The 27,984-nt window shown below is 42.2% G+C and overlaps 1 protein-coding gene across 5 annotated transcripts in view; it reads right to left on the bottom strand.

Moving 5' to 3' along the window:
- LOC111861443 overlaps positions 1 to 27,984 on the bottom strand; it is a 358,446-nt gene that overhangs the window by 85,461 nt on the left and 245,001 nt on the right. The window contains exon 2 of one of the 5 annotated variants that reach the window (XM_023846040.2): positions 13,877 to 13,956. The exons of 3 other annotated variants lie outside the window; for them this stretch is intronic. The gene's annotated coding sequence lies outside the window, so the exon portion shown is untranslated. Of the gene's footprint in view, positions 1 to 833; positions 852 to 13,876; positions 13,957 to 27,984 lie in introns of those variants that run through there. One more of the 5 variants, XM_023846051.1, reaches the window with a different exon arrangement.

A 27,984-nucleotide genomic window follows, 5' to 3' on the forward strand; every position in this document is an offset into this window, starting at 1 on the left:
CTCTGTGGTCTAGTGCTCAGAGTTCCTGGCTACAGATCCAGAGGTCCGGGTTCGATTACCGGCCCTATCAGATTTTCTAAGAAGCAGTGGGTCTGAAACGGGGCCACTCAACCTCTTGATGATAATTGAGGAGCTATTTCAAGGAAATAGCGGCTGCGGTCTAGAAAATCGAGATTAACGGCCGTGAGGATTCGTTGCGATGACCAAGCAACACCGTCTATCCGCAAAAGTTGGCACTAACTTCGCCTAAAATAGGCCAGAAGTGGCCGCAGTACAAGGGACTTGGTCGCACGCCATTATAAATATAAAGAAACTTCGCCGACAAGCGACCGTCGCTTTGTCGGTATAGTTCGCTTGCGAACTAAAACCATGGAGTTTGTTTTTGTGTGCTCTGTCATGTATCCGCATAATTTTCCCATATGCTTCCACAGGACCGCCAATACCGAATCTACTTCGACATTTCACAGGAATGTCTCAATCAGCTGATGACCCGGAAGTGACATCGGGCTTACCTTCATCAAGATGGGACGGCATGTTACACGTGTAAGAGGCCCTTGGGGAAAATCAAAGAATTTCTTTGGGGGGACTCGGCCGCCCCGATCTCCAGACTTAACCCTCCGGCCATCTTGCTGTGGTGTCTGCCAATGGGTGCGGTGTTTAAGCAGAAACAAGACGACTTGAAAACAAAACTTACCAACGCAATTACTGCCATGCTGTTCGGAACGTTCACAAACATGGAGCTTCAAGTCACTCCGCGTTTTCAGGCGGAGAGAACCTGAGTTCACATCTTCTGCAACCCAATTATCTATACATTTACCGAGGTATATACTCACCTAGTTTCCTTTTCACCATTAAATTATTGCGTGATTTCAGTTATTAATTTTAGGCCTCTTCTCAATAAGTCACGGTGTAGCTAGAAGTAGTTTCACATTAAGAGAGGAATGCCACGCCGAGAGAGACTGGGCTACTGAGTTGCCGGATCATCATTGTCTGCTTCCCGCGTGAAGTAATTCTGCCCAAACACCTTAAAAAGAAAAGTTCTGGCTTGTTCATGCACGATTTAGCGCTTGTTTATCTGGTCTTTCATTTTCAGAATCGTAGTAAAACGTAATTAACTCAACACAACATTTCAAAGACGTACGTGTATTTCAGCCTACATAACATCCAAAGGATAAGAGATCATAAAATGCAAAGTATGTAAACGGAAGAAAGAAATGAAGGCTATATAAGGTAATCTGATTTTCCAGCATCTGAGAGCAGACACAGAAGAAATCCACGAAGGACTTCAGAAAACTCATATCTAGGATGTGATTTGGTCCTACGATCCCACGAACATAAGCAGCAGCGCAAACCTCTCCACTGGGACGTTCGTTTTACTGGGCTCAGCCCTTTATGTGAATTACCCGCGACAGGGCATAATAAATTATATGCGGACGGGTTTTAATCAAGCATGAGAACTCTTTTTAATTAAAGCCACGTAAGTTTTAAGCTATGGCAAAATTTAGTCTTTATTGCAAATATAAATTTATTACTGCACGTTCACATAAAGTTAATGACATTACATATAGGCATATAATATTGCTCAAAGTCAGAAATTATATGACCGCCTCTGTGGTCAGAGTTCCTACCTACAGAGCCAGAGGTCCCGGAATCGACTCCCAGAGCTACTAGATTTTCTGAGAAGTAGTGGGTCTGGAACGGGGTCCAATCAGCCTCGTGAAGATAACTGAGGAGCTATTTCAAGGAAACAGTGGCTCCGGTCTAGAAACCCGAGATTAATGGCCGTGGGGACCACGTGACACCCTCTATCCGCAAAAGTTGTCACTAACTTCGCCGAGAAGCGACGGTCGCTCTGTCGGTAGAGTTCGCTTGCGGACTACAGGTCACGGAATTTTCAGAAATGTTATTTCACTGCGTGTCGTCAAANAAGAGGACAACATTTACATTGCCAGCATATAAGATATGTGAAACCTTGTAGACCTAATAATTTGTTATTGAGCTATTTAGCAACGTTCTTCAAATTCTACGGCTCACACGGTGCAAAATAGGAGGGTCATTGCAAATGAACTGGAAGCTGTGCCATTTGCTGGCTTCCCACCCCGGCGGCCCTGGTTCGATCCCAGGACAAGTCATGTGAAATTTCTGTGGGCAGAGTGGCACTAGGGCAGGTTTCCCCTGCCAACTTTCATTTCACAAAATTCCCCATAATCATCTGTCATCCGGGGCTGGTACAATTAGTAGTCGACGTACTAAGTGGACTCATTCTCACGCCTCTACATTAAAAGAAGTGATAAGCTGCAAGGTGTGTGGGAGGAAATGATTACGTATGATCTACCTTTAGGCTCCGCCTAAACGGACATAAGAAAAGTTCGAAAACCTTAGATCGGGAAGGCTGATATAAGGGGTTGATTTTCGAACCCGAAGCACCGGAAATTGCAAAACAGGAGAGGCAATCACACAACCGCGATATCCAATTGAATCTCTGTGACCTAATGACAACTTACTTTTTGTTACTCGGGGCGTCCGCAATCTTGCGGAACGCTCCATCCGTCCGTCAGTCTGTACGCTCGTAACAACGCGAGAGCCACTGAATGGATTTCCATAAACTCTAACTTCGGGAAAGTTTTACTGTCTTGTACTGACACGTACCACCTCGAGCACAGCGAGTTGAAATATTTTCAGGAGCAAAGAAAAGTTCAGACAAAAGTTATAGACAAGAAAGACACATTTTAAGCCCAATGCGTTTTCTTTTTCGGAAAGTCTTAGGATTCAAAGCAATTAAAGAAGAGTAAATTGTTATGCTATGCGTACGTTTCATAAGTTACACACTCAGCAAAAATAATGGTTTTCCGAATGCAAGCTAAGATTACGAAAGTCTCTACTTCTGGATACTAATTAAACGGGATAAGAAAAACATTTTAAAAATCCACGTACATAATATCTTGCACATGAGTAAAGAAAAGCAAAGGTTTCCTTGTAACAGGTCGTGGAGGCCCATAGTTTTGTGAGATGCTGAGGTTCCCACATTTTCTATACAGTCGGTTTATAGATGGCAGTGAGGTTGTTAGCCTTACATGCCGGCCGCCCTTTACCCACACGAAGATTCCTGGTACTCATTTCTGTTAGAGAATGAGTCGACCCCAGGGCCATAGTGCGGCTGGAAGAATTAGGTAAATTGGAAAAAATTCACCTCATCGGTATTCGATCCCGCGACCAACCGGCCTGTAGCATAGTGCCTCAACCAAATATGCTACCGCATGCCCACTTGCACCTGAGTAGGTTTCCGAAAAAGTTTGAAATAAAAAAAATACACAGGACGATGACTAGTGTCCAAAAGTCAATGATTATTGATATACCATCTACACAAATTTTAGATCTTATTGTGAAATAAATAATTATTAAAGAAAAGAAGCATTTGCTGGCAGAAGTTTCAACAACAGTTTAGTGAATAAACAGCAACGCAGACCAATGAGATGACAAAATATAGCCCAAGATGTCAATGACTTATGACATTACTGTCAGATACGTTGAAAAACGTTTGAATTTTCGAATGTTGTGGCACATCAGTAAAGAAACAAACTGCAAAGCTCTGCTTAATGCTTTCTCGGCTCAATGTTCGACACTACAGACGGCGGTTTAAACTGTAAAACTCTCTTTGGTTGGCTTATTCTTTCACCCTGAAAATGGAGGCCGTGTGTTCCTTCGAAACATCCAGAAACTTCTACCAGAGTATGCTCCATCACATCTCTGAAGACAGTACTCTTCATAGTGGCGGCTGTGAGAACCTCATATCTGACAAATGTGTACATTTTATTTGCTCCCAACCGGCCGGGGGCGGGGGTCGTTTCCTCTCCTTCCCTTTCAATCATTCTACAATCTTATTTCGATTCGTCATCCCTCACGCCCCAACTGTAGCTCTGGAGAAACATGTGAAGCAAATCAGAATCCCTTTAACAGTCTTATTTTCTGATTTTGTATCCGTTTTTTTTTGCATAAAGCGAACATATAATTAATTCGCTTAGTGGGGGGTGGAGTCCAGTTGGGTTCACTGATTGGCCTATTGTAGCCTGCCCCGGGTGATTATGATGATGGAGAATTTGATGGAATGAAGATTGGCAGGGGAAACCGAAGTATTCGGAGAAAACCCGCCCCAGCGCCACTTTGTCCACCACAAATCCCACTTGAACAGACCCGGGATCGAACCCGGGCCACCGCGGTGGGAAATTAGCGACTAACCGCTTGAGCTACGGAGCGGCCTAAGCGAACATGAAACTGGAGTTCGTGTTTCTAAGCATGTATCAGCTCTACATATGGTTAACGGAATTCAGTGAAATATGTTGCGTCATGGCTAGCAACGCCTGCGCAATAAATTAGTCCGTATCGATCTCATCTTATTTTATGTCTACGAAGCTGGGACAGAAAATATCGAAAATGTAAAAATTATTCACTGTCTAAAAATTTATTCGTAATATAAATTACACGTATGAGTTAGATCTCATCAGTTTTAAACATCTTTCGATTGCGGGCTATGGTGAATATTCATTATTATAACGGATTTGATCAACGCATTACCAGGCAACGGCTCCGTAAATACGGTCCAACACGCTACAGCAGAACAACGGGGTTATGCAAACCGTTTCTAGGCAACGGCTCGGTAAAAACACTTCCGTGCAGGTGCAATGACGTCACCGCAAGAGAGGGTAGCTGTCATGTGATATGTTTTCTGTAGGCAGCAGCCAGCGCGCCAATGGACTGGCTGGATAGCCGTCACATGACATGTGTTTTCTGTGAGTGAGTACCCAGAAATATTCTTGGGGGTAAAGGGCGCCCGGGGCGTAGGGCTGACAACCTTATTGCCATCTATGAGTCGATTGTCTAGAAAATGTGGGAACCTCAACATCTCACAACCCTGTGGGCAACCACTACCTGACAGAGGGATACTTTCAAGTTTATTATTATTATTATTATTACTAATATTATTATTATTATTATTTATTTCTCTATTCGTGCTAGCTTTGTAATTGGCCTCTGTGCTGTTAAGTTTGCACGTAAATAAACGAATTTAATTGAATTATCATCGTTATTATGTTAATTTTTACCCAGTTTGCAGCGCAACCTTCTCTTTCTTATTCCTTGAACGATTGTATTTATTACACTTAAGCTAGATAGATCTAAGCTTGAATACACCTCTGTTGTTTGGGATTCTATTGCGTTTATTGATGCCAACAAACTGGAGCACATCCAGCACAAGTCGGTAGCCCTTTGTTTTAATCGTTTATTCCTCCTTGTCCACTGCGTATGCTTTACAGGAGTTAAAACTGCACAACTTAGGCACAAGGAAATATAATCTTCATGCACTATTCCTTATCCAAGTTTACTTTGGTTCTAAATTCTACTCTTCTCCTTTGAAATCTACTGGTCTTCAAGTTCCTGCTTTCACCATCTGCCTTTAAATGAAAATTGACCCCCTGCAAGGTGCGCTTCAGCTGCTAATGCTGCTTGTAATGATGGCGAACCGTTTGGTATCAAACTACTTTCAATTCTTCATACTGTCACGTGTTTAGAGTAGCTGTAGACGGGGTTTGGATTGGTAATCTGATTTATTGAACTCTTACAACTCGAACCTACAAGTTAAGAATCTCTCACTGCTCTACATACTTCACGAATCACTACAGGACATACTAGGTCTTCTCGGTCTGTTACAGTCTTCACTATTCGTTGCTTGGTAATGTCTCCCAACGGCGAACGTTCCCCTTCCTCTCTTTCCCGAATTGTCACCGGCTTCAGCTACCAAGTTTTTGCAGAAACAGCTCACAACTGAATCCCAGAGTTTACCTAATTAACTGCAACTGCTCACTTGTCCTGATTATAACAATTCGGCACGGACCGAACAGAAAACACCGTTTCTCTGTTTTTTGTTTACTGGCCACTACCTAGTAAAGGAAATTGTATAGTTGCTTATTTCGCGGTCGTTGCGTAGCAACGTGTCTGCATGCAACATTTCTCCCTCTTTAAGCCCCCAAAGTTGATAACATTATAATGAATCTCAAGACAACAGAAAGTGAGGATGTGGAATAGGTTCATCTCGTCCTCGATAGGGTCTACTGGCGGAGTTCCATAGACGGCAAGATACAGGGTGGCGCAAAAAGGTGCCTAACTTCTCAAGGAAGGATCTGCTATTTGGAATTGGGTATGTACTGAACTTGAATAAATGGTGTAACAAGAAGGTAGAACAGTGTATAAGTGTTTATGAATAGAGCTTGAGTTTAAGGATTTATTTGGAAGGAGATAAAAAATAATTACTTTCCGGAAATCACAGTACAGCGAGGATAAAAATATCAATTATGCAGGGCTTCGAGAAACTGGCCCTGGATTAACCGAATAGTTTCAAAACTACTTGTGGATTTCCGTAAAGAAAACTGAAATAGGATAGTTGTGAGGCCAGAAAATTCCAAGTACTATTTCGTCAGAAACAATTCTCAAAATCGGTAACAACCTTGCAGAAAATACTAAAGGGATGATTTATGACTCATGCCCCTTGTCCCTATGCTATTGGGCCTGGTCGTCTTGTCGGTTCATTCCTGCGTAGAAATCTCTGGAAATCACGAAACTGTGTTTCTGACAGAATATAATTATGAACAAGACATTGGTTAGGGTGCCATATTTGAACAACATCTCATGCACCCTGTGCTTAATTTTAGAAAAAAAAGAACAGGCCTATTTAAACATTACAGACTCAGCCTGATTCAATATTGCATGCAGGCCTCCTTTCAGTCCTATGAATTTTCAGGGCTGTTATGTCCTATTTATACAATGGAAATTTATAATCCACCAATGAAATACAATTTAGCTCAAGGGAAAACGTCTTCCAATCGTGGGGAGATGGTCGTAATATTGAATTCAGATTTGATCAAATTCTTACTGCTTGCAACTCACATACAAGTATTGTCGTTGTTGTTGTTGTTGTTGTTAATGTGGCACAGTTCAGATATTTGGGGAAAACGATAACAGATCGAAACCTGATTCAGGAGGAAATTAAGAGGAGAATGAACTCGGGTATACTTGCTACCATTCAGTCCAGAACCTTTTGTCTTCTGGTCTGCTGTCCAATAACATAAAAAGTAGAAAATACAAAACTATAATTTTGCCTGTGGTTCTATATGGGTGTGATTTTGGTCTCTGACATTAAGGGAGCGACATAGACTGAGGGTGTTTGAGAACAGGGTGTTGAGGAGAATATTTGGACCGAAGAGAGATGAAGTGACAGGAGGTTGGAGAAAACTGCATAATGAGGAGCTTCATAACTTGTACTCTTTCCCAAGTATAAATAGAATGATCAAATCAAGGAGGACGAGGTGGGCAGGGCATGTAGCACAAATGGGGAGAAGAGGAATACACATAGGATATTGGTGGGAAAGTCAGAAGGAGGAAGACCACTGGGAAGACCAAGCAGTAGGTGGGTGGACAATATTAAAATGGATCTTAGAGAGATAAGATGGGATAACATGGATTGGATTGATGTGATTCAGGATAGGGACCAGTGGAGGGCTCTTGTAAACACGGCAATGAACCTTCGGCTTCCAAAAAATGCTGGGAAATTCTTGAGTAGCTGCAGATTTGACTTCTCCTCAAGAAGGGCTCAGCTTCATAAGTAAGTAATGGTTTGAGGTCCCTACAGCATTGGTTATAAAGTGTCCTATCCTCTGGAATATGTGCCGTGTAGTACGTTGGAATTCAACCACCGCTTCGAAGCAACATGTCAATGCTGAGGAACAAGGAGGTGGCAAGTAACGTTTAGCCTAGGAGAGTATAAGACAGAATCTGTTTGTTGATAACAGCCATAACTCCTTCCTCCTATAATATACTATATATGTAATTTGTTAAATCACATGGTGGTCTCTCCATAAAAATAAATCATAACAATAAACTTTGAGGGAAACGATCTTGGAAGTTTTTTCAGAGTAACGTTGGTAACAGTCTTGTCGTCCTCAGAACCTTGTATGAAAGATTTACAACAGTGAGAACCCTTCTCCTTCTTGACAGTGACACGAGGGAATAAACTTATTTGTCGGCTGTATTAAGCAACGCGATGAACAAGGTCGGATTTCCACCCGTAGCCACGTAAAATGTTTGGTACTGCTCTGACGAATTGTGCTAATGAAACTTGTTGTCAAGAAGGAGCCGCCAACACTTAGGCTAGTATCATGATCAGTATACTCGTACGTGTATACAGGTACTTATGATATGTGAAAACATTAAAAACGCAAATTCAGCGACAAAACCTAAAGAAAACGGTAAGATTATAGAAAATAAGGCAAACATTAGTGAATAATGAAAAGAGCTATAAATTGTGTTATTATTGAATAAGTCACTTCCACTCATATTGTTCACAATTGGAACAAAGGACATCCGTGAAACGTATCGTTTCACTTTAGATTGTTAATATTAGATAATTAGAACGATCAACTCTAAGAGGATGAGGTGAGCAAGGTATGTAGCAGGAATGGGGGAGAAGATGAATGCATATAGGATATTGGTGGGAAAGCCAGAAGGAAAGAGACCACTGGGAATACCAAGGCGTAGGTGGGTAGACAATATTAAAATTGATATTAGAGAGATAGGATAGGATGATATGGATTCGACTGATCTGGCTCAAGATAGGGACCAGTGGAGGGAGCTTGTGAACACGGCAATGAACCTTCGGGTTCCATAAAATGCTGGGAAATTCTTGAGTAACTGCGGATTTGGCGGCTCCTCAAGAAAGGCTCAGCTCCATAAGTAAGTAATATTAGACAGTCGGTAAAACTCCTTCGACGGAGAATCAACCCGTCGCAAGGCCGCTACTTAACACAAACACAGAATAAACACAAACGGCATCCATGCCTTAAGTGAGATTCGAACCCAAGATCCCAGTGCTTGAGTGGACGAAGACATTTCTGCCTTAGACCGCGCGGCCACTGTGATAGACCTGAGTAATAGAAGCCTACTCAAAATGAAATAGGTCTACCTTGGATATAAGACACCTGACCACCTGAAAGAAGAACAAATATTGCGCAGGTCTTGTGCCTATATACAATTGGCTGAACGGAGTAAATAAGGAAGCTCTGAAAATGAGACGCGAAGAAACTTTCTATGTATTGTGACTAGGCCTATGTAGTGAAACGGCTAAGAGAAGTTTATGTCTTGGAACTGGTTAAAAGGAACAGAAGCTGCACGTGTGACATTTCCTAGGGCACTGCTAAGAGTAACTTCTATTTTTTCATTGGCGCTACAGCCCTCATTCGGGCCTAGGCCTACTACCTCCATGAAACTCTCCGTTGCACCTCGGTCTACTAGATCTTAGACATACGGTAGGACTCCTTGGGCGGGTGATCAGCTCGTCGCAAGGCCTCTATCTGCACACAAACATCCATGCCTTGAGTGGTATTCGAACCCACGATCCCGGCTTCCGAGCGAGCGAACACAGTGCATGCCTTAGACCGCTCAGCTACCGAGACCGGCAAGAGTAACTTTTGCAGACAGAATATCACATGAAAAATAATAAAAAAATGAAAATAAATATGAATTAAATTAGAAACATGTAAACAGGATTCAAGAAAGTAACTACGAAAATTACTTACGACAATGACCCTATAGAAAACGACCCGTCCAAAAATTTTTCTATTGTTGCGCGTGCATTCGTTGCCGTGGGAAAGTGTTTACCGAGCCGTTGTCTAGCAACGGTAAGGGGGACACATGCAAACAAAGAAGGAAGACAGGCTGACAACAGAAGAGCTGTTGGAGGTGGTGCTTTCTCTGCGGTCCGGCTTTCAGGAGTTCGGGAGGTGATAGGCAGGCACACAGACAGAAATGTAATTTTGTGGTGCGGTCTGAAGGTTCAAAGGGCAGCCACAGAGTAAAATATGGTCGTGAGTCCCGTGGGTCTCGGAACTAAAATCACTGTACAGGCGAGGGCCAGAAGTAATTCAGTCAGTCAGAATTTCATACGCCTCCTTTTATTTTATCAAAGTATTTAAAGTAGGCTATTATTGTAATTTTCGTGGGATATCACTGCTACCAACTTCATACAAAAATTTATCCAACATCCTTCCCTTAAGAGGAAGTCCATATAGATGAAATTATTGGGGATCATCAGTGTGGACTTCGACATAACAGATCAAGTACTGATCACATTCTTTGCATTCGTCAAATACGAGAGGAAAAAATGGGAGTACACTGGGACAGTACATGAGCTATTAATAGATTTCAAGAAAGCCTATGATTCAGTTAGGAGGGAAGTATTGTACAAAATTCTCATAGAGTTTGGGATACCCATGAAACTTGTTAGGCTGATTATAATGTGTTTGATTGAAAAGTATGGCAAAGTCCGTATAGGTAAATATTTGCCTGATAATTTTCCTATCCAAAGTGGTCTAAAACAAGGAGATGCTTTATCGCCACTGCTTTTCAACTTTGCTTTAGAATATGCCATTAGGAAGGTCCAGGAAAACCAGGTGGGACTGAAATTAAACGGGACACATCAGCTGTTGATCTATGTTGATGATGTGAATCTACTGGGTGATAATATAGATATCATAAAAAATCACATAAACTTAATTGACTCTAGTAAGGGGACTGTTTTAGAAGTAAACACGAAGAAAACTAAGTATGTTGCTGTCTCGTCACCAAAGTGCAGGGGAAAATCATGACATAACGATAGAAACAGAAGCTTGGAAAATGTGGCAAAGTTCAGATATTTGGGAACTGCAATAATAACTTAAAATTTGATTCAGGAGGAAATTAAGAGGAAATCGAATTTGGGTAATGCTTGCTAGTATTCAGTCTAAAACCTTCTGTCCTCGCGTCTGCTGCCTAGGAACATAAAAATTAGAATATATTAACTATAATTTTGCCTGTGGTTCTGTATGGGTGAGAAACTTGGTCTCTGACATTAAGGGAGGAACACAGACTGAGGGGGTTTGAGAAAAGAGTGCCGAGAAGAATCTATGGACCGAAGAGGGATGAAGAGAGAGGAAGTTGGAGAAAACTGCATAATGAGGAGCTTCATAATGTGTACTCTTCTCAAAGTACAATTAGAATAATTATGTCAAGGAAGATGAGGAGGTCAGGACATGTAGCATGAATTGAGGAGAAAATGCATATAGGATATCGGTGGGAAAGTCGGAAGGAAAGAGACCACTAAAAAGACCGAGACGTAGGTGGGTGAACAATAATAAAATGGAACTTAGATAAAATGGGGTGGTACGGAATGGGTTTATCTGGCTCAGGATAAGGACCAGTGGATGGCTCTTGTGAACACGGTAATGAAGCTTCTGGTTCCATAGAACCTTGGGAAGTTCTTGAGTATCTGGATAATTAGCGGCCTCTCGAGAAGGACTGATCTTCTTAGTTAGTTAGTTAAGAAAAGTAGGCTAAGAAATTGAAAGCTGTTCGTTGGAAAAAAGCAAAGCTGCCAAAATTAATTTTGCTGTTACGTGCATGGATTCGATTCCCGAAGTCGATTGCAAGGCCAATTCGGAAACCTTGTAAACATCGGAAGTGGTTTGAAGCAATGAATCCTTGGGTTGTAAGGACGAGAACTGAAACAATAGGCGTTTTTATTAATGCATTTTTAAAATATTTTTCTACCTTTTTTATTTTTCTTATTTTGGGGGGGGGGGGGATTTCTTCGTGTTTGTGTGAGTGAAACGTGTGTCCTTACCCTCAAGGAAAATCGTAATATGTTGAGGGTATCCGAGATGAAATGCAGAGAACAGGCTTGTCGGTTAACACCACATATACACGGCGCCAAATCCCAGAAGACTGCTTTCTTCATAGTCACCGCCGTGAAAGCCTCAAATCTTACATAGGCTTATTCTTACCTACGGAAACGTACAGCAACAGTAACTAGGACTAATTTTAACCAAAGTTTAGAAAAATTAATTTAAAAAAGCAAATATAATGCAACAACTGCGTAAAATTATCTACTTGGTGATGATCTTATAATGTCAAAACATGCCATAGAAGTAACATTTTTATAAAAAATAAAACGTATGAACGTAGCACACCAACGACAAGCAGTTGCACTTCCAAAAGTGCCCCTGCAAATTACGTTAACCAGTGCGACAGGATGCTGATGTATAACATCAAGAAATAGTCACATTTTTCAAAACATCTTCACGAAATGAAATTCCGGATATTGTACTAGAGGTACTTTAAAAAAAAATACGATTAGAACATGTGGAACAGCGGTGCGCCCGAAGCATTCTCAGTAAACAAGTTTTGGGTCCACAAAGGAACAACTGCTACAGGGGAGACAGAGACAGAAAGTAGACTCTCGCGATAACAAACAGGGGGCTCCTGTAATAATACCTCTTCCCCTCACCACGTTTACTTCCCTCTTCTCTACACTCCAAGGGGCCGCGGCAGCCGAGTTTTATGGTTGCAACCCTCCCTACTCGATGCCTTTCTAGGACTAGGCAGGCAGGCAGACGACACAGCAAGGGCTGCCAACTTCACGTAGCTGTCCCCATTCACAATGCATTCACAGAACAACCAAATAACGGTATGTAACCTTCAAGAAAAACAGTGAACTGAGACTTGAAGCATACCTTGTAGTGCAACGTAATGCTGCACTTTGCTGTTGTAAACCTGCACGGGAATAAGAAGAAGGGGCAGTCTACTTGAGCAGAGCTCGTTGGAATAATGTGTAGGCCTCTGTTCTTGTTCGTCATTCCCCTGAGGATGGACTCAAGGGGCCGAAACATTTATCGCCATACATCTAATTTGATCTGTTCTATTAAATTTGTTAAACTGAATGGCTTATTACTCTGATAATTAACCACAAGTTAACGTACTAAAAATAAGCAATAGAAGGATTCTGTCTGCACTATACTGGCCACATGTTACGTCGCCGTGCATTCAGTATACTGAACTTCTGAGGAAATGTGTCATGGATTCATAGACAGACAAACTTGGGAACACATGGATAGTAAACATTATTATTATTATTATTATGGGCAGTGACATGTCTATATTTAATTGCAGGATGTGTTTCAAAAAGTTAATTAACAAATAAATCGATCGATCAATCATTTCTGTGCATTAAATTTCGTCCCTTGATCTCTTTATGACACCGTTTGAACTAGCGTGGATTCAGTTATATATATTCAACTAGAAACCGGACAGTCGTAATGTAGACTGATTGTAGTTTACAATGAGACGTTTTCACATATTTAAATCTATTAGTTACTTTTATGTTCGTTAGCGCGAGAGCGTGTGTCTAACCGATAATTCAACGGAGTTCAGTTGATGGTGCTGCCAACTTGAAAACTTAAAAGCCACTGAATACAAAAAAAAATAAGATTACATATAATATCCACACATAAAAGCACATATACACGTCGAATGCAAGAACATATTAAAAACTGCTAATGATATGTGCTGTAACTGTACTGTATTCCAGGCATTATAAATGTTTGAAAAAGGTGTCAAAAAAAGTCAAGTTTGTATGACAATAATAATAATAATTAATAATAAATAACAATTGATGATTAAATGTGCATAAACACAAAATTAATAAGGTAGTTTGATATAAAGACACTATATATTTCTTCAGAACTTACATTTTCCTGACTCCAATACTAAGCCTTTGTCAGAAAAAAAAATAATGATTTTTTTATATAAGATTTAACATACATTTACCAAACTTCCTTCATTGAAATGTAACCCATTTTTATTCACGCATATACCCCCCCTTCCCATCTTTTTTTTTTATGCAGCCTTTTCCTGTACAACGCCAACTTCAATATGGCCTAAGGGGGGCTGCATTTGAGACAGGATATCACTACTAGCCTGCCTCATCACTATCCCAAGCATAAATATTACATCAACTTACGTGCAGTGAGTGTTATCCAGTGTAAAAGCAATCCAGCAGATTGGCAGCGACACGGTGGCACCAGCAGTTAACAAACAGTGCTGTAATTACATAGCATTTTCACTCCTTTCACCAGCACACTACTGCACTTAGGCACTTCCAGGCGCACATAAAACAAAGCACACTACACCATGAAAGTATTCCACACAATTATACAAACAAAACACATCCAGGTCAGAAAACGGTAACACAACGCATCAAATTCACACACATCACCAACACAGTCACCAACTCTCTACTGAGACCAACTCCACTTCAACTATGCTCTTTTCTTCTTTCAGAGAGAGAAAACAGCCGACATCCCTTCCCCTCCGACTTCCCCCTACTATGTACTTTGTGCCCTCTTTTAACCGCACGCCAGCCAATGAGAAACCTTGATGTCACGCTTCGAGTTTCACATTCGGTCTGTATTCTAAGTGGAGGGGATAGAGTAATTGTGGGGGAAGGCAGAGTCCAGGTGCAATTTCATCTTAGCAATCAACTGTATTGATGAATGCATCTGCAGCCTAGGTTAGGCAACAACGGAAGCACATGCCCCACCACACCGCTCTGAACACATTGATAATGCAGTGGAGTTCCAAGCCATCTACGCGATACTTTACGAGCCCTCAGGCCTGATCGGATTAAATTAAGCGTCTTGCGTATTTGAACACTTTAGGATGTGAGAATACTGAAAATGTGAGGATACTGTAATTTTTTATTGTGCTTTACTCTACGAAGCTGTCAGTGTCTAAGCTATCTGACTTCGAATTGTAGGTGAATTCGGAACGATTTGGAAAACAGCAATTCTATCCTGAGGAAAACCACGAAACTTCTCGGTCGGGAAGGCGGTTACCAACCTGTTCGGTACTATGATGTAAATCATAAAATACACGTAATTGCATCAAGGGATGAGATGAAAAGTTCAAAAGAAATATAAAAAATAAGGAAGTTTTCTAAGGAAGTGAAAAATGAATTGTACTATCTTTTGGGATATAAGGCCATGGAATTCCTTGAAAGTCAACTGACGTTTCGGAAGAAAACATCGCTTCCATCTTCATGGTCGAATAATCCAAGTAAGATTTTACGCTGGTATCTTTCTCGGCTTATTCGACCCCTAAATATGGAGACCATACGTTCCTTCGAAACGTCATTTCAATTCCAGTGGACTGCATGTCGTTATGCCGGTCACGGTAGCCGAGCGGTCTAAGGCATGTAGTGTCTTCACTCGCTTGGAAACCGGAATCGTGGGTTTGAATCCCACTCAGGGCATTGATGTTTAGTTTGTGTGTCTACAGGTAGAGGCCTTGCGACGAGCTGATCATCCGCCCAAGGAGTCCTACGGAAGGTGTAAGGTCTAGAAAAACCAAAGTGAACGGAGAAGTTCATGGAGGAAGGCCTAGGCCCACTGGGGCTGTAGTGCCAAGGGGGAAAAAATGTCGTTATATCCAAGGAGATGGTACTATTCACGTCCACCGCTGTGAGAACCTCGAATCATTCCAAGTACAACTTTTCAAAGGAAATTAAAAGTTTGGTAAAATCGAAACTCCCGAATCTAAATGTTTGATGTAGGCCAGTAAAAGTAAAGAACTATTAAAACCTACATAAAATTGAAAATGAAAACGTAAGCCTTCCGAAAGAATCAATATAGGCCTATAGAGATTCAACACGCAGAAAAAAATGTGGCTATGAAGACACATTTCAAAAGCTGTTTTGAACATGATTCAAATTCAGGTCCAGTATAAAGACACAGGAAGGTACTCTAAAAAATGTCTATGGAAGAGGAAGAAAAACTGAAGCTGATTCGTATAGCGTACAATATCCAAGATTTTGACTATTAATATCCCTTATACGCAGGCCTATTATAATAACTAAGTAGACCTATAACACAGATTATCATCTGGAGTTCAGCCTTAGTTCATATTCCCCGCTTTGCTGAGTGCTCTCGAGAGAGTAAAATAAATCCCTAGTCCGCAAGCGAACTATACCGACCGAGCGACCGCCGCCTGTCGGCGAAGTTAGTGCCAAATTTAGCTGATGGAGGGTGTCGCGTGGTCAGCGCAACGGATCCCCATGCCCGTTAATCTTAGCTTTCTAGACCGGAGCCGCTATTTCCTTGAAAAAGCTCCTCAGTTATCCTCACAAGGGTGAGGGGACTCCGTTCCAGACCCACTACTTCTCAGAAAATCTGGTAGCGTCTGGAATCGAAACCGGGAACTCTGGATCTGTAGCCAGGAACTCTGACCACTAGACCACAGAGGCGGTCTCGAAAGAGTAAAGGATCACTGAATTGTTTTTGGTGAAATGACAGCTGAGAGCCTGCACCTTGAATGGAACAAGCCTGTCTCACAAACTGCAGTTCAGCACTAACATCGAAATACCTGCTGGAGTTCAGATGTTTCACCGTCAGGCCCGCAACTCGAGAAAAGATGTTCTCCTTCCCGATACACCGCATTCCCGAAGTTCGTTTCTTATTATTTTTAGGAATAAGAACATGTCTTACTCAGATTTTAATACAAATGACGTGGGCTGTCAGTTTTCTTCAGCTGTTCCTTTAATTTTAAAGAAGATTTTGAACTCCTCCTAGGAGTCGATATAGCGACTGGCCACGAGCTGGGAGACGAAGGAGTCGGAATTCGAGTCCCGGTAGGGTCAAGAATTTTCACTTCTCTACGTCATCCAGACTGGCTCTGGAGCCCACCCAGCCTCCTATCCCATGGGTCCCGCGGAATCTTTCCCTGGGGGTGGAGGGCCAGGGCCTGAAGTTGACCACTCGCCTGCAACTAGGGCTGAGGTCAAGAAAATGTGGATCTATACATCCACTCCCCCGTACGCCTTCATGGTGTAGTGCTTAATTAGTTAAGCACAGGGACAACTTTAGACCACCTCTATGGTCTACTGGTCAGAGTTCCTGGCTACATTTTCAGAGGTCCCGGATTCGATTCTCGGCACTACTAGAGTTTCCGAGAAGTAATGGGTTTGGCACTAACTTCACCGACATACGGCTGTTGCTCGTTCGGTATAGTTCGCTTGCGGACTACAGGCCACGGATTTCGTTTGTTTCGGGAATAACTTTACCTTGAACTCTGCCAACATACTTACAGGGAAGCTTCTGGTCATTGCACCGTGTTGCATGCAAGCTGCCTTCACCATCAATGTCGACGTGTGCATGTATATGGTGTTTTGTGTTTATAAAAAGTTGTCTTTGATAAAAATGACGATTTTTAGTCTTCTTTCACCTTATTTGCGAAGATAAGAAGTTTTTCTGAACTTATGACGTAACAGGCTTACGCGCTCTGGATTCAAACACAAACATAGACGTAGGGTCTCTCTTAGTTAGCTTGTGAATAGTTTAACCCCATATGCCCCCCCCCCCTTGACACTACAGCCCCCGTGGGCCTAGGCCTTCTCCGTTCACTTCGGTTTTTCTAGATCTTACACATTCGGTAGGACTCCTTGGGCGGGTGATCAGCTCGTCGCAAGGCCTCTACCTGTACACAAACACAGAAAAACGCACACACTCAAAATAACATCCATGCCCTGAGTCGGATTCGAACCCACGATCTCGGTTTCCAAGTGAGTTAAGACAGTACATGCTACATGATAAATTAATAAAGGCAAATCCAAACATTCATATTCCAACCCAGTCTAAAACACTCTACCAGCCCCCACACCACTCCCCCCCCCAACACTTNCCCTATGCCCCTATTCCTTCCCCCACTTCCTGTGACAACATGCGATAAGCAGAAGTTGTACAGACCACTCAGCAAAGGATACCACATAAACTAGACGACACGACAGTAGCAGTTAGTAATTATAGAAATATTGTAACAATAAATTAGTTTTTGAAAAAAAACAATCGTAAATTATAATACGATATTATTTATTAATAAACATAAATTATTATAGCTCAACATCCTGGGAATACGAAAGAAGATAAATCTGTACTCAAGAAAGAGTTACCACAAATGAATCTGGCCAATAATAGAAGAATCAGCAGAAAAGACGTGTGGTCTACTACTGCAACAGGCACGTAGCTGAATACAGCTTACGGCGCTTTTAAATTAATTTTAAAAATTAGTAAAATCATTTTTTAATTTTCAGCCATTAGTTTCGCATATTAACGAGGAGGTACGTAACTTGTACGCTTCTTCTAGCATAATTAGAACGATCAGGTCAAGGAGGATGAGGTGGGCAGGTCATGTAACACGAATGGGGGAGACGAGGAATGCATATAAGATATTGGTGGGAAAGCCAAAAAGAAAGAGATCACTGGGAAGACCAAGGCGTAGGTGGGTGGACAATATTAGAATGGATCTTAGAGAGATAGGATGTAATGGTATGGATTGGGTAGATCTTCATGATAGTGACCAGTGGAGAGCTCTTATGAACACGGTAATGAACCTTCGGGTTCCATAAAATGCTGGGAAATTCTTGAGTAGCTGCAGAATTGGCGGCTCCTCCAGGAGAGCTCAGCTCCATGAGTGAGTAAGCGAGTAAGAAATTTATAGGCTTATTATCTTGCGTTAGATCTACCTTCAAATTAGTTCGAGTTTGATTTCGAAACATAAGGAAAATACAAGGTAAGTTGTCACTCCATGAATTCTTTACTTTCCCCTCAAAACAAGACAAAGAGACAAATGAGAGTTCGTATGAACAGAGCTCAACATTTTAAGGCAAATAGATTGTTACAATGTAGGCCTAACTTATTTTCCCGATGAAGTGATTTTATCTTTTCAATTGACTTAATCCTTCCAGCCGAACTGTGGCCCTGGTTTCGACTCAGCCTCTAACAGAAATGAGTACCAGGAATCTTCTTGGTGGGCTAAAAGGCGGCCGGCGAGTAAGGCTGATATCTTCTCTATCTGTGAGCCGCTTGTCTAGAGAAAATTTGGGAGCCTCTACGTATCACAACCCTATGGGCCTTCAAGGCCTCTAAGAGGGAAAGGTTTACCTTTTTTACATCTAATGTATTATGTTTTAAATTTGTAGTATGGCCAGTCTATTCAATGAATTCCACAATTTGCAACATTTACTTCTGATTGCGTATTTTTTATGGGGCCTTTTGGAAGGTAGACTTAACTGAACGCAACCTGAAGCCAAAGGGTGTACGAACTCTATTTACTAGTTGAAAGTACCTTAGAGCAAGGGGTAAGGTAAACGGTAAATTTCTCTGTGCTTAACTAATTAAGCACTACGCCATAAAGGCGTATGGGAGAGTGGATGTATAGATCCACATTTTCTTAACCTCGGCACCATTTGGAGGTGAGTGGCCAGGCTCACGCTCCGGCCGTTTTACCTCCGGGAAAGAGGCCACAGTACCCATCTGATAGGAGGTTGAGTGGACCCCAGACGACGACGTAAAGAAGTGAAAATTCTTGACCCAACAGGGACTCAAACTCTGACCCGTAGGTCGTCCAGTACCGCAACAGGTAGGCATTATCTGCCTACCAGTACAGAAAAAGGTGTAAATCAACCAATTATTTGACGTAACGTAATTATTTTTAAAGATGGCTCCTGTTTTCACATTTTTTCTGATAATCTCTTCAAAGACTTTTCAGAGATAAGGGCTAGACATCATGCCTCTATTGTGGCTGACATTTTTAGCAATCAGTGTTATATTCCTGGTGCTTTTTACACCCATAATAAAAAAAATAGTAAAGTAAAGTTATCCCTGCAACAGACCATGAAGTCCCATAGGATTGTGAGACGTTGAGGGTCCCACATTATCTAGACAATCGGCTCAAAGATGGCGGTAAGGGTGTCAGCCTTACGCCCCGGCCGCGCTTTACTCCTCAAGAAAATTATTTATTTAATTCCTGCTACTCATTTCTGTTAGAGGCTGAGTCGACCCCTGGGCCATAGTGCGGCTGGAAGGATTAGGTCAAATGAAAAAAAATTCAATGACCTCATCGGTATTTGAACCCGCGACCTTCCGACTTGCAGCATAGTGCCTTAACCACTACGCTACCGCGACAACCATTATAGTCAACTAAACGGTACAGTTTCCGAACTAAAATTTGGGAATTTCCACTTTCAATTTACAATTCCTCCATCCCATTGCTGGAGCAATACTTAGCACTGCAGCAGTTCAAATATTTATTTTCCCCATTAACCATTATTGCTTCTTATCAGCAGATCACATGTCCAGTGGCTGCAAAGGGTCACTGACTCATTGGCCCACACATCCATCCTACTGAGCAGATCAGTAACTAACTTTACAGCACTACTTAGCTCTCTGCGCATGACACGTGACTTCCTAACAGTTCAGAACACACTGTGTGCTACGAGAAGTTCAGAGAACCGAGTAATAATATTTGTACCATTTTTTACTGCAGTTATTACGAATTTTCTCCACCATATACGCTTATCTGTGGCCTAGTGGTCAGAGTTCCTGGCTACAGATCCAGAGGTCCCGGGTTCGATTCCGGCGATACCACATTTTCTTAGGAGTAGCGGGTCTTGAACGAGGTCCACTTAATGTCGTGAAGATACTTGAGGAGCTACTTGAATGGAAAAGTAGCGGCTCCGGTCTAGAAACCGAAATTAACGACCTTGGGGATCCGTTGCGCTGACCACGCGACACCCTCTAGCCGCTAAAGTTGGCACTAACTTCGACTAAAAGCGGCGGTCGGTCGGTATAGTTCGCTTGCGGAGTAAAGCCACGGAGTTCTTTTTATATGCCCATAATTTATAAAGATCTTCATTAGGCCTATGTTCAGTTCACCTCCGTCATGTTATAAACCTGATAACTTGCTTTAGCCAATGATCTCCACGTGACGTTCACAGCTGAAATGTTATTGACTTGAGAGCAATGTTATTGCCTGCAGCCCATAATGGCCACGGGAAGTTGAGGCGAATGGTAGCGGGCGAGGACAGCAAAGCTGACAGCTGCTTAATCCTTTGAAGCATGAAGCTTTATCATCATACAGAGGTGACCAGTTCCGATATTCTCGTCTTGTTCTAAGTGGTTCCTGGTTTGTGACCGGTGGATATGTGTTCTAAAGTCATCTAGGTCCATAAGTACAATAGACCACTGTAGGTCGCGGTGCAAGGGCCGAGAAGGCCTATCCCCCATACAATGCATTCATTCATCTAGGTCTATTCTTCTTGACACCAATCACGACAGAAATTCCTGGAATTTTTATATATTTTTGTCGTCTTGACTTTTTTCTTCCAAGCTATTTTTTTTTTCAAATTATCTACACCCTGTTGGTGTAAATAAAATCGTCCCAATGATATAATCAAACACGGGTGGTAGAAATTTCAATTTATATGTCTATTTTCTCCTTCCGGGTCTAATGAAGTACAGTTTTTCACGCACAGGGAATACCAAAAGTTAATAAACGTCGGCTGTTTCTTTTGTAGTTACATTGCTCAATATTGCTCAATAATTTATTGTCCTGCATATACCTACTCCATTATTTAAATCCTTGTTGTTTTAAGACACATCCAGAGCAGTTGAAGTTCAATCGCCTTGTTACTTTGTAGCCTACGTATTTGTTCTTACGAACCGGATATTTGCTTTGAAGGTCTTTCCTTCTGCTTTTTTTTTTTATCACAGGACCTACTTTAATTATTTGTAGTTACGTGCTATATGATTTAACTATCAAGTAGCCACGATGTTTGTAGGTTGTTTTGTTGTCATCTCAGTGAAATCTGGTTTTTGCAAATGGCGAAATGTTTAGGATCACTGATCCTACTATGAAAGGAACTGTAGCTGCTGCAATGTAGGCCCTAAATATTAGAAAGTCTTGGAGACATATCCCACGTCTTCATTAACCAACTCTAATTTCGAAGTGACTACATTTCCCTTGCCAACAACAACAGCCTCGCATTTTTAGAAGGTGGACACCCCCCCCTGGCCTTGCCATAACTCGGGCGGTTAGTAGTCCCCTTCCCACCTCGGCGGCCCGGGTTCGAGCCCAGGTCAGCTAATTGGGATTTCTGATGGACAATGTGTCACTGTGGTAGGTTTTCTCCGAGTACCTCAGTTTCCCATGCCAATTCTCATTCCACCGACTGCTCAACACTCATCATCTGCTATCCGGAGCTGGTGCAATAGACCAGTAGTGGCCGCAGTACCAAGTGGACTCACCCAAGCCCAAGAAACTAAAAAAAAACCTTAATATCCAGCGTAGTTTTTTAACCAGTATATTCCATAATTTATTTCAAATTGTCCTACCGAATGCCTTAATCTATTAACGTAAGGTAAAATTTTAAGTTGTCCTTACACTTAATTAGGAGCCTGGATAGCTTAGTCGGTATAGAGGCGGGCTACAGACTGCACGGCTCGGTTTCTGGTCTCGGAAGTGCAAGAATTTTCTCTTGTTCACATCGTTCTGACCGGTTCTGGGGCCTACACAGCCTCATAAATATAATGGGTACAGGAGGCTCATTCCCCGGGGGTAAAGTGGCAGGTGCGTGAAGCCGACCACTCACCCCCATCTAGTGCCGAAGTCAAGAAATATGGAGCTATACTGCCACACCCCTATATGTCTATATGGCATAGTGTTTGACTAATTAAGCACAGGGACAACTTTACCTTTTTTACCCTAACATCTTGGAACCACCTCTTCCTAGGCATTCCTCTTCTACGAACTGCAAAGAGTTCACCATTCAATAGACGTTTCGGAGTCCTCTCACTCTCCATGACCCAGCCAACTAAGCCGTGTCTCACTATATCCTCTCCTGGTCACGGTAGTCGAACGGTCTAAGGCATGTACTGTCTTCGCTCGCTTGGAAACCAGGATCTTGGGTTCGAATCCCACTCAGGGCATGGATGTTTAGTTTGTGTGTGTCCTTTTTTCTGTGTTTGTGTACAGGTAGAGGCCTTGCGACGAGCTGATCACCCGCCCAAGGAGTTCTACAGAATGTGTAAGATCTAGAAAAACCAAAGTGAACGGAGAAGTTCATGGAGGTAGGCCTAGGCCCACTGGGGCTCTAGTGCCAAGGAAAAAAAAAATACATATGGAAAGCAGATCGCAGTGCACGGCCCATATAAGATGTAAAATGTCTTCGCCGGCTCGGACAACGCGATCCAATCCCACTCAAACATGGATGTCTACATTTACTGTGTTTTGTTTGGTAGCAGTTTTGCGACTGGCTGATCCCCCTTTCAAGGAATCCTACTGACTCTCTTAGACTAAGAAATTGAAGGATAAGGAAACATTTCACGGATGCCACATGACCCAAGTGGGAGCAACAGAAGAAGGAGAAGTGGTATATGGAACGGAAGAGGTTTCCAGTGAATGTAGCATTCAAGGAAAAAGATAGCGGCTTCTCGGCTTCAGAGATTTATCGAACAAAAGCAATACAGAACGGTTGGTGTCAGTACTTAGGCTAACTACTTTCTTTTCAAAGTGATAAAATCAATACTACGGCAAAGGAATGTACACAAAATTGGAACACGTAACGAGTGCCTGAGGAAGAGCTGTAGCTAATGGTTCCTCCCTCATTCGCTTGAGACCAAGCACTACAGCGGCAGAAGGAACTAGCCAGATCTATCCAATCCATACCATCCCATCCTATCTCTCTAAGATCCATTTTAATATTGTCCACCCGCCTACGCCTTGGTCTTCCCAGTGGTCTCTTTCCTTCTGGCTTTCCCACCAATATCCTATACGCATTCCTCGTCTCCCCCATTCGTGCTACATGACCTTTCCACCTCATCCTCCTTGACTTGATCATCACAGTAAGATACTAGTAATGTTTTTTAGTTAATACTATCTTGAAAATGCAATCTGTACAATTTTCTTCTTAGGATAATTTTATGTTCCCTAGCCTCTTATATTAAACTGGCATGTTATTTCAATTAAATTCAATGACATTCATATCTTTCTTATTTATGTGCTGAGCCAACAGCCGCAAGGCCAATTACAGACACGGCACAGTGTAGATAGAAGTAGTTACATACTGGACAAACACAACATAAAGTCAAAGACTAATTAAAGGTAAGCACTGGAGGAAAACACATTAATGCAGAGAAGTAAACAAACAAAGTAATAATAATAATAATAATAATAATAATTCAATTCTTGTTTACGTAGAACAAACTTAAAGCTCAGATGCCAATTACAGCAACAATAAAAAATATTGTGTTAAAGAACATATCCAGATGTGTAACTGCAAATGGCAAACAGACCGTGGTGGATATTCGACGCATTGCAAGAAAGGGAATTCCTTTGGCGCTAGAGCCCCAATTTGGGCCTTGGCCTATCTCCATGAAACTCTCCCTTTTTGTGACTGTCCCAGCAGACTCAGTAGACGCACTGCATATGCACAGAGGCAGTAGCGCCAATCACAATGGCAGCGCAGCCTAAAGGCACGTCCACATTACTCGTGCTCATGCTCGTGCTCGCCAGGCTTCGGCGCGTGAGGATCCGTATATTTACTCGTAGTGTGTATAGGCTGAAGTTGTATTTTAATTTATTGGCTATAGTTTTTAAATTAAAAATTTAAAATTTGCTTGTCTCATGACTTGTCATATAGTTCACATTACTCGCGAGCATAGCGAGTCACACGAGCACGAGTAATGTGGACGCGCCTTTAGGCTTCAAATGTCTTCGCTTGCTCGAAAGCTGCTCGAATCCCACTCAAGACATGAATGTCTATGTGCGTTTATTCTGTGTTTATGTTGTCCTGTGTGTAGGTAGCGGCCTTGCGACAGGCTGATCCCCCATCCAAGGAGTCCTACCGACAGTGTACAGGATTAAGAAACTGAAAAACCTGCTAAGGCCCAACAAAGGGCTGTAGAGCCATAGATAAATAGACAGCGGTTTCGTAATAGTATATTGCTCTGCTCGGGAAATGCAGACATGTAATTCACTTATGACCCTTCACATAATGCGCATTGCGGTGTTACCCTAGCGACCAGTCAAATGTAAAACTTGCCCATATCTCAGCAGACAACTGATTTCAGGACATACACGTAGGCTGACGGTAATTTTTGTTCATTTAAGTGAGTACTGTACCCCCTTAACTCCCGTAAGTCTTTGTTAAAGTCTTATATATATATATATATATATACGAGTGAGGGGTCGGGGTTCGTCCGGTTAGGGTAAAAAATTTTCTCTTCTTTATTTCGTCCAGACCGGGTATTGGGGGCTCTTTTTCGAGAGTAAAGCGACCGGGGCTTGAAGCTGACCACTCACCTCAAATTAGTTTCAAGGTCAAGAAAACGTGGATCTATAAATTCACTCTCCCATACGTCTTCATGTCGCAGTGTTCAGTTGAGCACAGATAATTTTTTCTTATATATATGTACAGTACATATGTATGTGTAAATTTACATCAGATCATGAAAAAGTACATTTAACTCACAGCACAGAGGCGGGTCAACAGAGGAACCTTGTACCTTACATAACAAGTTTTCGAAACAAAAAATCGCGTGACTTCTTCATTGCTGCCAGTATCTCACCATAATTACTGAAGTTAGTTCTGTAGACCCTTTCCTCCACGTGGACATTCGTTTCCCTAATTCTGGTCTACCGATCAATTCAGAGAACTAAACATTATTTTTAAACACAATGCGTCCTCTGCCAGTGTTTACAGAAAGAACGAAATTTTACCGCTATCTATAGCAATAATTCTCAACCGTTTGCAACTTGCATCGCATCAGATATTTCGTCAAAAAAAATGTGGTCTCACCATTTTTTTACATTTTCTTAGTGGGGGGTGGAGTCCAACTGGGTCCACTCGGCACGACGGCCACTGATTGGCCTATTGTAGCCTGCCCCGGCTGTTTATGATAATGGAGAATTTGGTGGAATGAAGATTGGTAAGAGAAAACCCGCCCCAACGCCACTTTGTCCACCACAAATCCCACTTGACCAGACCCGGGATCGAATCCGGGCCGCCGCGGTGGGAAGCCAGCGACTAACCGCTTGAGCTATGGCGCGGCCTAGTCTCACCATACTATAAGGAATTGTCCTCTTTCTCGCAGATATGTACTTCTAAACTTATGTACATTTGAGTAATATACCAATTATTAACCGAAGTTTTTATTTTATAAACTTCACTCGCCACCATGCCAATGGTCAAATCCCACCGGTTGAAAAATACTTCTCTATAGCATAACAAGAAGTTCTGGGAAGAACTAGTCGCCTACTTTCCTTTCATATGACACAGACCACATACAAATGAAAAAATGTAGGATACCCAGACAGTAGACCGCCTCTGTAGTCTAGTGGTCAGAGTTCCTGGCTACAGATCCAGAGGTCCTGGTTCGATTCCCGGGGCTACAATATTTTCTGAGAAGTAGTGGGTCTGGAACGGGGCCCACTCAGCCTCGTGATGATAATTGAGGAGATATTTCAAGAAATAGCGGCTCCGGTCTAGAAAACCGAGATTAACGGCCGTGGGGATCCGTTGCGCTGAGCACCCGACACCCTCTATCCGCTAAAGTTGGCACTAATTTCGCCGACAAGCGGCGAAACGTTTAGGGGAGGGCGTTTATACAGAGAGAACGCAACTTCATCTCACAAGCCCCCTTTTATATTTCCAAAACAAGGAATGCGGGCTAAAAATCTACGAGTATGTGTTCTTCTCCCGAAAACATCAATACAGTGATAAACATTCGCTTCCATGGAAGAGAGCTGTAGGGTTTTTACGACATGTGTGAGCCTAGATTGTTAAAAGAGCTTAGTTTCAGTAAATTTTGTATCCTGTTGTGTATCCTGTATATTGTGTATCCAGGTTTTGGGACACATTTCGCTATTATGCCGACGGCCCGTGTACCTACCTGCAATACATAAACCGCTGTATGTTGGAACATGCAGCTATAAGCATTAATGGCCCATCACAGTTCTAAGTCATGAACTCTCTTCGCCCGCTGAAACGCTGTGATCGTGGGTTCGAATTGCACCTGAGGCATGTATGTCTGTGTGCATTTGTTCTGTGTTTGTGCTGTCCTGTGTGCAGGCAGCGGCCTTCAGACGGGCTGATCTCCCATCCAAGGAGTCCTACCGAATGTTCAAAAAATTCAAGAGACTTGAAGAATTGACAAAGGCTCCACAAAAGCCTGTAAAACCACAGAAATGTAGATAAATAAGTATTCATGTATTGTTTGTAATTTAAAATAATTACACTAAGGTTGTGTCTGATTCTGTGTTTGTTGATTGATAGACTAGCTGAATGAGTTATTGATAACAATATAACAGGCAGTTCAATATAGGATGTCATAAAGGTAAAGTTGTCCCTGCCCTCAACTAATTAAGCACTGCGCCATAAGAGCGTATGGGGGAGTGGATGTATAGATCCGCATTTTCTTGACCTCGGCAATAATTGGTGAGTGGTAAGCTTCATGCCCCGGCCTGTTTATTCCCGTGGAAATAGTCCCCAGTACCCATTATATAGGAGGTTAGGTGGACCCCAGAGCCGGTCTGGACGACATGGAGAAGTGAAAATTCTTGACCCTACCGGGACTTGAACTCCGATCCTCGGTCGTCCATCGCGTAGGCAGTCGCTATCCCGGCTCCACGATATAGAATTTCATATTCATGTTAAATGCACTGGGTATTGATGACGACATAGTGTTCCCAGCTGTCACATCTAGCCCGTAATAATATCAAATTAATTAATATGCAGCCAACCAAGTATGATGTTTGACAGTTACAGGAGAGAAAACGTTACAGATCGTCCAGCATTAGAACTGTAGTGAATATGTGAATATCTGAAGTAGGCTTATTTAAATTGCAGTAATATTGACACTGGATCAAAGAGTCGCGGTCATGGATTTGTCAGGAACATTGATTTACACATCACTTTCTTTCGACTTCGTCGATATGCCCACATTTCAGGAAATTTCATTTCTTTAATTTTAAGAAAACTATTTCAAGGAAATAGCGGCTGCGGTTTAAGAAAAACGAGATTAAAGACCGTAGGGGTCTGTTGCGTTGGCCACGAGACACTCTCTATTGGCAAAAGTTGTCACTAACTTCGTTGACAAGCGGCGGTCGCTCGGTCGGTATAGTTCTCTTGCGGACTGCAGGTCACGGAGTTTGTTTGTTTGTTTGTTTGTTAATTTACAAATCTGACAGACAAGATTTTCACCCCGAGTATTTAATCCGGATTTACGGTGCGGAATCATT

This window comes from Cryptotermes secundus, unplaced genomic scaffold, assembly GCF_002891405.2.
Source record: "Cryptotermes secundus unplaced genomic scaffold, Csec_1.0 scaffold126, whole genome shotgun sequence".
In the NCBI taxonomy this organism is placed as follows: domain Eukaryota; kingdom Metazoa; phylum Arthropoda; class Insecta; order Blattodea; family Kalotermitidae; genus Cryptotermes; species Cryptotermes secundus.